General features: G+C 43.9%; 1 long non-coding RNA gene across 1 annotated transcript; it reads left to right on the top strand.

The window, feature by feature from the left end:
- Nucleotides 1-1,854: 1,854 nt before the first annotated feature.
- Nucleotides 1,855-3,404, top strand: LOC146058744 (uncharacterized). The gene is made up of 3 exons (XR_014469935.1): nucleotides 1,855-2,016; nucleotides 3,049-3,161; nucleotides 3,325-3,404. It is a non-coding gene; the product is annotated as an uncharacterized LOC146058744 (long non-coding RNA).
- Nucleotides 3,405-14,071: the final 10,667 nt, after the last annotated feature.

Below are 14,071 nucleotides of genomic sequence, written 5' to 3'. Positions count from 1 at the left end.
TATATGTCTTTATAATTGTCATTTAAAATATTAGGTGTCACTGGCCAGTGCAACTTTGTGTATAATAAATAGTTTTTTTTCTTTATTATTTTTTACATACATTGGGTGACATTTATTAGAGATCGATGTTGGGTTTTTGGTGATTTTTATCGCAAAAACGGCCGTTTTTTTATTTTTTTCCCAAATCGACTACTTAATGGGTGGCGATTTGCGGCATAAATCACACTTTTTGCCGCTAATTCGCACTTTCTGAAGTGGCGATTTACAACATCGCATCCAGATGTTTTCCCATTGAAAAAGATACAAATCGCTAATTTAATGTCTGCCGCATTTGGAAATCGCCAGCAAAATGCGATTTTTTTCTAAAAAAAAAAAATAGACCAAGTACAGGGTGGCGGTTTGCTTAAAATCGCCAGCGTTTGAGCGTAGAAACGGTTAAATCTCTCACAGGTGAGCCACATAGCACTTACTAACTCCCCTACATATACCCCCACATGATTATGGACACCTGTGAGGCTGTTTGAGATGGACATTTTGCAGAGTGGACTGGAGGTGCTAGTGTGTGAGCTGGGGTGTTTGGAGGAGCTACGCAGGAGGGATGATGCTGCCCACCAGATCCAGGTACCCCGACCACTCCGTGCTTCTCGTTGGTACCGTGCTAGGGTGTACCTGGACTCCCTCTCTGATCAACAGGTGGTGGACATGTTTAGGTTGAACCGACAGAACCTGTTGAACTTATATGAGCAGGTGAGAGATGATTTGGACCCTTGTGGGGGGGCCAACTATGCAGTGTCTGGGCTGCAGAAATTAATGTGTGCCCTCCACTTGTTTGCCACAGGTTCCACTCAGTCTGTGAGCTCATGGGCCTTGGGGGTGTCACAAGCCACTTTCTCTAAACATTTTTCTCAAGTGTTAAATGCATTAAAGAAGCTGTGGCGCACATATATCACATTCCCACGTTGTGAGTCTGAGTGGCAGGACCTGAAGGTGGCATTCTATCGGCTCTCAGCATTTCCAAATGTGCTGGGAGCCATAGACTGCACCCACATTGGGATTCGGGCCCCACACGCGAGGGAGCATGTCTATGTGAATCGCAGGGGCAGACATTCCCTCAATGTGCAGGTGGTCTGCGATGCCAACCTCAGAATTCTCAATGTGGTTGCAGGCTATCCCGGGAACTGCCATGATGCCTATATCCTGCGGCACTCAGCTCTCTCGGACCGTTTCCACAACCACACCATGCCAGAGGGCTGGCTACTTGGTAAGTCACTTACCACTGTTTACATGATGTTTGCTTACCTATGTCTTCCCCTTTAACATCCATGTGTGTAACCTTCTATTCAAGAGTCATTTCTGTTGTAATTGTTTATACCAGCCCAAACAATATAGTATAGGCTGCTACTATTATGTGCAAATTACCCACATGATATGTGACCACACAAATCCCTTTACATGTTAGGTGACTCAGGATATGGGTGTCATTCGTGGCTCATGACACCTCTGCGGAACCCACAAAGCCCTGCACAGCACCGCTACAATGCTGCACATATTGCTACCCGCAATGTAGTGGAACGCACCTTTGGGGTGCTGAAAAGCCGATTTCAGTGTTTGGACAGGTCAGCAGGTACACTGCTATACCACCCTGCCAAAGTGGTTTTGGTTGTCCAGGCTTGCTGCATGCTGCATAACATAGCTTTGGGTCAACCAAATTATGTAGATGTGGCCACTGCAGCAGTCGTGCAGGAAGCTCAAACTACTGATGTTGTAGTGCGAAGTACACGGAGGGGGGATATGGTTCGTACACAGATGATCCTGCAGCATTTCACAGGTATTTTTTGTGTGTACAATGAATAGTAAAGGGGAACCTGTAACACACATACATTGGTAACATTACATTTTTCCCTGTCCATGTTAATTGCCCAGAAGCAGACCAACAATAATGGCCAACACCTGCAAGCTACCCCACCACAGCATACTTTATGCCTGGCAACATGATAACACCTATAACAATGTCAAGTAAGAACTGTAGTTTTCTGTGTGTAAAAATGTTGGAAAATACAAATTAACATAGGCTTAATGGATGGAGGTGACATGGATCATTGATCTGAGGTGGTTGAAATGTAGCAAAACAAGTGGCGCCTACATACAGTATGCAATTCCCAATGCTTATCCCCTTCAAATGTGACTATTTCCTTAAAATTCCATGACAAATAAGCACACACAACCCAAAGTCCCGTGGCTGCTAAAATGTCACTAGTTGACAATACATAATAGAACAGTGTGGGTAATCATTTGTAAAGAATGACAACAAGTGTGCTGGATGCAAATAATTTTTACTTGCTGAAACATTTAGGCATAGGCCATACCATATAAAAAAATTTCATTAACATTCACTGCATGAGTGAAGGAAAAAAAGAAAGAACATGATACACATGTAAATACAAACAACATTATTCATTTTTGAATACAGGCCGGGTATTAGCACCCTTACCACTAGTGGCACCACCACCCTTAGTACGGACACTACGCCGTGGGGGAGTAGTGGGGGACCCACTCATGGGTGTGGAGGACACACTACTACTTTGGGTAGATGTGGTTTGGTGCTGACCTAACAAAGTAGTTGCACTGAGGCTGAGTTGCGTTTGTGGGACATCAACGCATTTGTTTGGCCATTAATAGCTTGGGTCTGTTCAACCATATTGGCATTGAGTGCTCTAAAATTACTAGTTTGGCCCTGAATGGCTTGGCCAATTTCTGCTAAGCGTGTGTCTAATGTGGAGACAAGACGAATTTGTGTCCCTACATTAGCCCGCACACTTTGAGAAATTCATTTCATTTGCACTATGTTACGCACATACCCCTTAACGGTTTCTAGTTGGGTGGTCTGCACCTCCATAAAAGCTAGTTGTTTCCCCTTGAAAAGATGGATGGATTGCGCCAACTCCTCCGCACTAGTGGGGGTGTTGGTGGCTGCAATGATTGGGGGCTGCTGCCTATGTGACTGCGTATATGGGGCCTCATTGACTGGGTGTGCTTGGTTTTGTGCAGGTTCCAACGATGGCACCGTCTCAAGGATGATTTCACTCATGTCGTCCATATTTTGCATGGGATCCGTAGGTTCAGGCATCGGTTGTGAAGGACCTACAAATGAGAAAAGAGTGGTAAGTATGCTATGCAGATTGGTGTATGGTGGGTCATGTTACCTTAGTTGGAATGGTTAGGTGTTGCTCATGCATTATGCATTGGCACAGGCTACTGTGGTGGGGACAGCCATGTGTGAAATGTGCAATGTGTTTGTGTAACAGTATGATATCTCACCTGCAGACTGGACAGTGTGAACAATCGGATGTGGCTGATGTTGCTCAACAGCAGGCTGGGATTCCAGAGATGGAGCTGTTTGAAAGAAGAAGACATTTTCCATAATGATCATTTGCACCTAACTGTCACTTTTTCAAATATGCTGATAAAAACTTTACCAAAATCAAACTTTTTTACTCTGATATGATTACATAAGGAATGTGAAGACTTTGAACTGAAGTGGTTATTTCAGTATTATGACTGTGAACGATATTTTTAATCCACTTGCAAATAACAGGAAAGACCAGCAGATTACACATGTAAAAGTGACTGTGAAGTGCTTTTCCAACTACCCAGAGGATTGATATGGATTAACAGTCAAATACACTGCAGCCCTACAGTGATTAGGACAGCACACATTAATTGGATCTGTGGAACTACATAACCAAGCAAAATGCACAGTCCATTATTTAGCAATGCAAGCTAGCAAAATGTGATTTTGCTGGGATATGTAGTTCCACACACAGCAATCTTTAGGACACATAAAGCATACCACCATAATAGCATGCGCACATGACATAGCAAAATGTGTAGTTGACATGTGTGGACACTTACCAGTTGGCGGTGGAGTGGGGGGCCTGTCTGTGTCGGCAATGTGGATGCCGGGAAGCACCTCCGGTGGGATGATTCGGCGTAGCAGCCTCTCATAGGCCTTAAAGCGGACTTCCTGCCTAGGGCCACCTCCTGTGTGACAGGCCTTTTTCTTCTCCAGGGCAAGCTTGGCTTTGAGGAGGCGCTTGATGTCATTGTATCGTTTTTTGACATTGCGCACACTATTCTTGTGTGTGCTAACTGCATTTACCGCGGAGGTGATATTGTCCCACATCCCCTTCTTTCTTGCCACACTTGTGCGGTGATGGTGAGGACCAAGTAGGTGGTCATACAGGGGCAAGAGTGCACGCACCAGGGCCATATTCTCCTCATAAGAGAACCTGACTTTCCTCCCACTAGCTGTACGAGCTGCATCATCCTCCTCCTCCTCCACATTTTCAGCCTCACCCTCTTCCACCTCCTCCTCCTCCTGTCCTGCTTCTTCCCCCAGCACCTCCAAGTCTGCTTCATCTGCCTCCTGCACAGGCCAGTCCACCTCTGAGAAATCCCCCTCTTGCAGCTCCTTCTCTGTGTGCCTGGCACTCTGTTCCTCCTGTGAGGACACATGGCTTGTGCCTGCTTCCTCCTCATCCTCCTTAGCCACCTGCTCAGCTTCCACCATGTGGCCTCTCCCTGGCGCAGCTCTTGCTGGGAGCATGCTGGCTCTCCCTGTCCTGCCTCTGGCAGTGCTGCCTCTCACTCCCCTACCTCTCCCAGTGGTTGGCGTAGTTGGGCCCAAGCTGGCTGTCCCTCTGCCTCCTCTGCACCTTATAACTGCTCCTCTCCTCTCCATCTCAAACGCCTTACTCCCTTTCAAAGGGTAAAATGGCGTCTGCGCCCCTTTAAATAGGGGGTGTGATGCGTATTGCAAGGGACTAAGGTGGGCCAATAGGTTAGCATGTTGTATGGGCTGATCAGGTGTATTGGTGTAAATCGCATTCCGGTTGGCCGCAAATACGCACATGACCGAACCCGGAAATCGCACTTTTATGGCGTATTACATCGACTCAATTCGCACCTTATCGCCATCTATCGCCATCTATCGCACTTTTCATGCGGCTTTGCGCCAGCCATTCAATACGCGATTTCTGGAAAAAAATGTGATTTTAAAAAATGGCGATACACGGCGATTTGAGTTAAAAATCGCATTTTCTGAAAAACGGTCAACACAATAAATCTCGCCCATTGTTTCTAGCGTGTGTATATCTTTCTTTTTTTGTGTCTTTACATTGGGAATTGGCAATTTTCCCCTCATACGCTGTCTGAACCTCATACACATGTGAGACATTTTGTGTGCATAATTGATTTTTTATTATATATATTTTTTTTTTGTCTCCGTATGTATCTTGGTATACAATAAATGGTACAATTAAGCACAATAATAGAACATTTTGGGCATACAGTACAAAGCGCCAGTCTTTTTCCACATAGTTTTTTACTGTTCTATCTACCACTACTACCCTGGAGGTGGCAGCAGGTGAGAGCACCAATGTGCGGTTCTTACCCCGGCAGCTGGAAACGCATTTCCTCCGCATCCTGCATATTTACTTGTCTGCGCTGCGGTCCCGGGTTCTGCTGCTATGGAAACTGACCATCACAAAATGTCCACCCCCATACAGCAGACACAGTTTCAGAGAACTGTCTGCTGTATGGGGGCGGACATTTTATGATGGTCAGTTTTCATAGCAGCAGAACACAGAATGGGAGCCGGGACCGCAACACAGACAAATAAATCTGCTGGTCCCGGCCACAGCACAGACGCCGTGACATTACAATAGCCCCACAGACCCCCGAAGCCCACAGCACCTCCCCGCTACCACAGGGTCTGCGGGGCTATTGTTATGCCACTGTCATAGTTGCCTACCCTCCTGCATTCTGCAGGAGACTCCCTGAAAAAACAGCAATCACCCTCATTAGTCTAGCAATCTCCCTTATTTCACCTAGCCCACATTACACTGTTACATTTTTGGGGAAAAAAGGAATGAGAGATAGATACATTTACATTGAACCATCAGCACCATTTCCCTGCACTTATAGCAAGTATAGTAGTTTTACTAACTGCTTTGGGGCTCATCTACATTTGGATATAAGTCATGTTAAAAGATTCCTCTCAGATGTAGCAGTACACACCCACGCTTCTAGGTGCCATGTTCACAATCTCTTTTCGCAATCTCTCCATATATGGAATTAGACACGCCCTTTGGGTGGAACATGACACGCCCACTCAATGGGGCGCTGTGCAAAATTCTACTACCAACTATAATCTCCCTGAAACTAGTTTTCAAATGTAGGCAAGCATGCTCTAACTTGTGCTGCAATCTGTTAGAAGCTGCTCTCTCTGGACAGGTTTCTGAGAATGATGTAAAACATGAATTGCTTTACTCTAATTATTAATATTTTTTTTACTATTCTTACACATAGAGATGTTTAACAATTTCAGAGAGCATACTTATCAGTGCTAAACTTGTTCATGAAGCGCCCACAGGGGAAAATGATGCCAGGGGTCCACACTGCTCAAGACGGCATCATCAGCCAACGCAGTGTGAGACTAGGGGCACGATTCAGACCCGATCATACGGCTGTAAATTTGCGTCATGGGCAATTATCGAATAACACGCATGAGCCATTTGTGTGACGGCAGCCAGCAATGGCTTGTCATCGCTGGCTGCACGCAGGCTGACTTACACCCTGCGTGCGTTTGGGGGTGGACGTTGGCTGACTGTTGAAAGGGAGACCATCATTAGTGGCTTCCTTCTCCCCATGGCCAATGCAGCGCCATGTAAGTCCTGGCTTACTCAGCGCTGCGTCCAGTGAGGAAAACCATTACATGGTGTGATTGCAAATGGTTTTTCCCTCATGTGCAGGCAGGACCGCCAATAGGGGAGTGCTTTGGGTACAGCTGTCCCGGGTCCAAGCCTCTGGAAGGGCCCGGGCAGCTCATTTTGTCCACCACAACCCCCCCCCCACCCCAACTTCCTCCGCTGCGCTGAAAAAAGCAGGTCCAGAATTACTCTGAGCTTGCGAGCAGGTGGAAAATCATTTGATTGCCTGTATGCATGGCTGCAAATGCATTCACAGCCCTTCACAGGGGACAGGGGGCTCGGCAGGGCAGCATTTACCTGCTTGCTGTGCACCGAACACTCGCAGCCCAGCAAGGAGTTCTGAATTGGGCCCAATGATCTGACATGCAGGGCCATATTTGGAGTAGAGATGTGCAGGTTCTGATTTACAAAATACCACAGATTGATACTGAGCACTGATTGAATATTCTGTACTGCTGCTGGACCTTGAGGGGGATTACCAAAACCCCTCACAAAGTAGAAAAAACAGAAAAGAAATAGGAACAGCGCTGTACTGAATATATAAATTTTTAATTAAAAATTGCAATTTAACATATTATCACAGTCAGTAATGGACAAAACAAGACTTACATACATAAAACACAGAAACTCCCCCCATAATTAACTGGTGCTGGTTAAAGCTTGTGTTAGAAGCAATTGCGGTTTTTTGCTCATATAGAGAGCCAGTTAGTAGGTTAGTACTGAGTTCAGTCCCCACAGAATTGTGCACATTCTATTGTGGTATACCTAATTTGTAATCCTGGGGTGGCTTGTAGCAATGGCGATTTTTTTCTCCGACCTTTTAATGGTGGGTCATATCCGAGAATCTCTTATCAGCCAGATGTTTGTAGCAGCCTCAGTGTCCCCTCTCAACGCGTTTCTCCGCCTTACACTCCTCTCAGCGGCTTCCTCAGGAGAGAATACTGATTTATGATTTACTCTGATTTCAAAGCAGGATCTTATTGGCTATCCCAAATCACATGACAGTTGATAGCCAATAAGATCCTCCTTTGAAATCAGAGGAAATCAGAACCTGCACATCTCTAATTTGGAGTCAAATTGCCAAGTATTTTATGGAGTGACAACTTTCCACCCTTTTCTTTCTATTCACTTTTGACATACTGTACATCTCCAGATCTCCTAGCTCTGAGTGGCAGGTATATGGTGGTATCTGCCTATGTCTACTTTAACGCATAGTTGCCTACCCTCCTGCATTCTGCAGGAGACTCCCTGAAATAGCAGCAATCTCCCTCTCTCCCTCATAAGTCTAGCAATATCCCTCACTTCATCTAGCCCACATTACACTGTTACATTTTTTGGGAAAAAAGGAATGAGAGATAGATACATTTACATTGAACCATCAGCACCATTTCCAAGCACTTTACCAAGTATAGCATATCTCACTAACTGCTTTGGGGCTCATCTATATTTAGATAGAAGTCATTTTAAAAGATTCCTCTTCGATGTAGCAGTACACACCTGCACTTCTAGGTGCCAGGTCAAGAATCTCTTTTGAAAATCTCTCCATATAAAGAAATAGACACGCCCTGTGGGTGGAGCATGACATGCCTCTTCAATGGGGCACTGTGTAAAATTCTACTACAAACTATAATCTCCCTGAAACTAGTTTTCAAAAGTAGGCAAGTATGCTTTAACGCTTCTATGTACATACTATGCAATTACTGAAGCGATCAAAAATTATCTGCCTGAAAATTGAATAGTGTTTCTTGCTTTAGTCAAAAATATATAATGTCCCTCAGGCACTGGCAATGAAGAATAACAAGACTTCCAATAACTTTAATGACACCTCAACACTATTCTCAAATGACTGGCTGTAAGGAATCAGCTTCGCTTAGCAACTAGTAGAGCCTGGGAGAAAATACATATACAAATCTCTGAGATAGCAGATGTAATACCTTTGGCAACAATAATGTCATTAGAATACAAAAATATTGGAAGCATTCCCTTGGGCATAGCAATGTTACAGCATCAATTGTCTTTACTAATTCATAAAGACAAACTTGCCATTACTTTGAAAATCAAACAATCTGGCTTTTATTCTAATTAACAGTACTGCTGCCAAAATCCATTAAAAACTTGATTGGAAAATTGTTTGAAGACTCCACTTAGAATTTTTGACCTTAGAGAATTTAAAGTAGCTAATATTGTGCCTAATTCAGACCTGACCGCAGGACAAATTTGTTTTAAAAAAATGGGCAAAACCATGTGCATTGCAGGTGGGGTAAATGTAATATGTGCAGAGAGAGTTAGATTTGGGTGAGATGTTTAATTTTGTTTCTGTGCCGTTAAATACTGGCTGCTTTATTTTTACACTGAAATTTACATTTCGGTTTTAACACACCTCACCCAAATCTAACTCTCTGCACATGTTGGGGGAAATTTACTAAGATTGCTAATCACAGCCAAACAGCAGTATTAACAGTTATGACCACGATTGTCTTTAACCGGCTGAAAATAGAGAATACTAATAGAGAATACAGCAGATTTACTCCGCGCCTGATTGGCTCAGTGCGGCTCCATAGACGCTTATGTTAAGAATTTAACATGGGCGTCTATGAAGCCGCGCATAGCCAATCAGGCTTTGAGCTCACCCAGAGCCCGATCCTGATTGGTTGAGGGAAGACCTGATGAAGGACGTGAACTGGGAAACCCTCAGTCTTGCGGAGGAGCTGCAAGTGTAAACACACTTGTGGCTCATATCTCTCCTCTGGTCAGGAAGCTCTATCTGCAGCTCATGAAACATATATATATCTCTGGCATCATTGCACACTGGGCCTAATTCAGACCTGCTCACTGGGCTGTGAGGTTTAAGAGCAAAGCGAGCAAGAAAAAGCCGCCACGCCAAGCTCCCCTCCGCCCTAGTGCATGGCTGTGAACGTTTTTGCTGTGAACACAGGTGGAAAATCCCTCACCATGAAATGATTTTCCCCATTTGCGATGGACAGGAGGGCCGGGGATGTGCAGGGCGCGGCAGAAGGAATGCAGTTATATGGAGGCTGGGCGTTTCCCTGAGAATGCAGTCATTTCAATCACATGACGTCAGCGCCCACACCCAATTTGGTGGATAGTGGGCATCTGAAAAGTAAGTATGGACTTACTTCTCAGAGAGAAAACTGCAGAAATCATTTGATGATCTCTCTACCATTCGGCTGCATGCGAGGGTGGGGCAGCGGGGGGGGGGGGGGTTTCAGTTGGGTGGCGGGTGACGTGTACTTGTTCGCTAGGCTGCGACATGTTTTTTCACATTTTTCTTACATTTTCCTACTTTAATATCCCCGTGGACTCAAATTCGGAACGGTGAAGTATGCTGAGCGCAGTGGGAGTGGAGCGAGACACCATGCCTCAAGAATTGCAAGATAAGCGAGCCATGCAAATATATATGCTACACTAATTGGGGGTCCATGTTGTCATTGACAACAAGAAACTTTAGAAAAAAACATAGTACTGTTTATGTCCACCTTTTTCATGTCAACCTTTTGCTTGTGCCGTTTTTTTGTCAAAGACAACCTTTTGCATGTCAACATTTTCCATGTTGACCTTTTTTGGTCTTGAACTATTGACCTTCACTGTGGTAGACCTTCCCATCCACACCGCATTGTAACAATGGCCCTGATTCTGGTTGCCGAAATTCGCAGCTTTGCGTGTCATCTATCCACGGCACGCAAGAACACTGAATATCCCCACACACATGCAAATGGGTGTTTAGCATAATCGAATGATTTTGCAAGCGCTTGCAGTTCTAATGTGTCTTAGATCTATGGGCTCCCTGTACAGGAATTCAGCTGACATCCACTGACATCCGCTGCCCCCCCCACCACCACACACATACCCGCATCACCGGCACATTTCCATGGGAACGCCCAGCATTCCCATGGGCACAGCCCCTCGCCGCTGCCCCACGCCCCCCCACCACAGCGCTAGGTGCGAATGGGCCAGCAAATAAGCAATTCACCTCACCCGCTCCCACTAAAAGTTTATGCGCATGCAGTCACGAAACATCCTTCCCCTGTGTGAACGTGCAGGGGAGCAATATTATCAGAATAACCCCCAATGTTCAACACTTTATGTAACCAGTCTACTTTTACTTTTGTAGCCACTAAAAATATACAGCAGAGATAAAATGTAATGTCACAGAACAAAAACCTAATTGTTGCTTGTAAATATAATTGCTGGGTTGGAATTCTGGTACAGTACATTGCTGCAAAAGAAAATGTAATTTCAGCATCACAAAAACGAAATGATAACATTTCAAGCCGTTAGAACAATAGATTCTATACTTACTATAAAGCAGGTGGCAATGAGAGATATGATAGATATTATTATTATATGATAATGTACCTTCAAACCGTTGCTAATGATATTGCATTAATGTATACTCTTGTTATATGCAGGAGTTTAGTTTTGTGCTTCTTACAAGAACATTCATATATAATTACATTCTTTTGTTATTTTTCAAGCTAATGATTTAGACAGATGGAATGTTTGTACTATAGCTGAAATTAAAAACTGTATTAATGCTGTAGTTAAAGCAAATATTTGTGTACAGTTTGAGCAACTCAGGTTTGAAACTAAACTCGATAATGTCTAGGTCGACACCTAAGAATGGTTGACATACACTAGGTCAACAATGACAGAAGATCAACACAAGCTTAAGGTTTAAATGTACATGGTCAACGCTCAACAGTACGACACAAGTTTTCATGTTTTTGGGATTATAGTTTACTATACATGGGCATAGAGTTAGTTCATCATAGTGTGCTGAGCGTAGCAAGCCATGCGACGGGACGTGGTACACTTAAACGGTGTCCATGTCGACATAGACAACAAAAAACACGGAAGACTTGTGTCAGCCTTTTGAGTGTCGACCATGTACATGTCGCCCTTAAGCGTGCGTGGAACTTCTGTCACTGTCGATCTAAGGTATGATGCAGTGGCGTAACAAGATTTCCCCCCCCCCCCCCCCCACCCCAAAAAAAAAGTTCCCGGCTCCCCTCCTCTCCATAGCATTTGGTGAATCAATCAGGGCTGTTTCTATTCGATATGGCTTCCAGTGTAAATGATAAAAATGGTCCCACCTATGGTGCATACATTCTGAAAACTGGGTTTGTAGCCTTGCACATTCAGACATTGGCCACCACAGGAAAAATAAATGCCTGATTCATGGCCCTTTTTTTGTCAGTTTTGGTTTGGAATTCCCATATCGTGAGGTATTACACGTTCATTATATACTGTAATACCTCACGATATGGGAATTCGAGCGGTAAAAGAAAAAATGCTGACTGGACCCTATAGCGGCCCCCCGATTGGATTTATGCTGGAACTACTTGGAATGGTACTGCGTAATAATCATTTTTTATACCAAGGTGATTACTATGTCTAGTTATCGCGGACCGCTATGGGGTCGAATTTAGCTCCGGCATATTCTAATATTTTTATGCAGAAATATGAAAATGAACACATTCTGTCGAAATATGCACCCCAGATTTTGTATTACAAGAGATTTATAGATGACGTGATCATATTATGGAAGGATAGTGAGGAGACTTTCCATGACATGGTTAATGAGCTTAATTCCTTAGAACATCCAATCAGATTTACTTCTGAGATCAATGCGTCATCTATAAATTTCTTGGATGTGACAGTTTTCAAAAATGGCGGTAAATTGGGTTATACATTATACCGCAAACCAACAGATCGAAACACCATGCTGTGGGCAACTAGCCACCACCCTGAAGCCCTCAAGTCTAAACTGCCCATATCACAATTTCTCTGCATATTACGCAACAATTCTGATATACTGTAAGTAAAGCAGAAGAGCAATTATTGGACTGTTGTCAGAGGTTTAAAGAACGTGGGTACAGGAGGCAGGACATTGACAACTGCCTGAATAAGGCCAGAAGGAAGTTCCAATTGCAGAAGAGTGAAGGGATTAGCAAAAGACCAACACCGAGCATGGTACTAAGTACCCAATGTGATACGTCCCTAAAGAAAGTTCAACGGGGAATAAAAAAGAACTGGCACTTTTTTGCATCCGATCCCGCATTTGCTACAATGGATACAAGACCCTCACTCATAAGCGTGAGACGGGGCCGTAACCTTAAGGACTACCTCCTGAGACCAAATATGCCTATTTCATTAATTAAAACCAAACCGACATGGTTATCCCAGCAATTTGGCTGTTATAAATGCCTTGGGTGTGCAACCTGTAGAGCAATGATTACAGGTAAATCATTCAACCACCCACATAGTGGTAAAAAGATCACACTTTAACATCGACTTACTTGCATGATGGACCATGTTGTTTACTACTTGAAATGTCCATGTGGATACTTTTATGTTGGAAAGACTATTAGAACCTTTTGCGAAAGGATGTCACAACACCGATCTTCCATCAGATTGGCTTACAAAACAGGCACGTCAGATAAACCTGTGGCCGTCCATTTTGTTAAATCTAACCACCAAATATCTGCTTTACAGTATATGATTATTGAATGGGAACCCCCATCTGAGAGGGGGGGTGACTGAGGGCGGGCATTGTTACAACGTGAGGCGCGTTGGATAGCTAAATTGGAGACTGTTGCACCAAAAGGTCTTAATGAATATAATTCATTATCAGTATTTCTATAGGCTAGGTTGTTAGAATATACTGGGGAAATTGAACGGTGACACAATAATGAATATAAACTGTATAATGTATGTATATATAGAAGATTTTTATGTATAGTATTTTTTGTATAATTTTTTGTCTGGCATGTGTTGTGTCATTGGGAATCATGGTACTGTATTTTCTCATTGTGCAGTGCATGAGACGACAGTTACCCATAGAGACTGTTTCTAAAAAATAGGACAACTTTATGGTCTAGTGAATGACCGGGTGTTAGCAGCAATACAGATTACCCTATAGTAGTGTAGAAACACAATTGACCTGAGATGGCTCTGTGGTACACTTTTTGCAATAGTGGGTACTTGTTTCCTAGCACGGCCACAATCGCGGGCATCGTGTGTAATTTTTAGTGGTATACGACGCGACCGACGCGATGCCCCCGATTTTCCCATTGAAATGCATTGAAAATAGTCAAAATCGCGTCGGTCGCGTCGTATGCGGCTAAAAAAGCCTTAAATGGTCCAGACGCGATGCCCACGATTTCCCCATAGGAAACAATGTTAAATGGCTCAATGTACCCACGATGCCCCCGATTTCTCATAGGGAACAATGTTAAATACCTCAATTTCACCAAATCATCATAGGGAACAATGGTAAA

This window comes from Crinia signifera, chromosome 2, assembly GCF_055691185.1.
Source record: "Crinia signifera chromosome 2, ASM5569118v1, whole genome shotgun sequence".
Classification (NCBI taxonomy): domain Eukaryota; kingdom Metazoa; phylum Chordata; class Amphibia; order Anura; family Myobatrachidae; genus Crinia; species Crinia signifera.
Note: the sequence above shows the minus strand (reverse complement) of the source record. Positions and strands in the feature narration are given on the sequence as shown.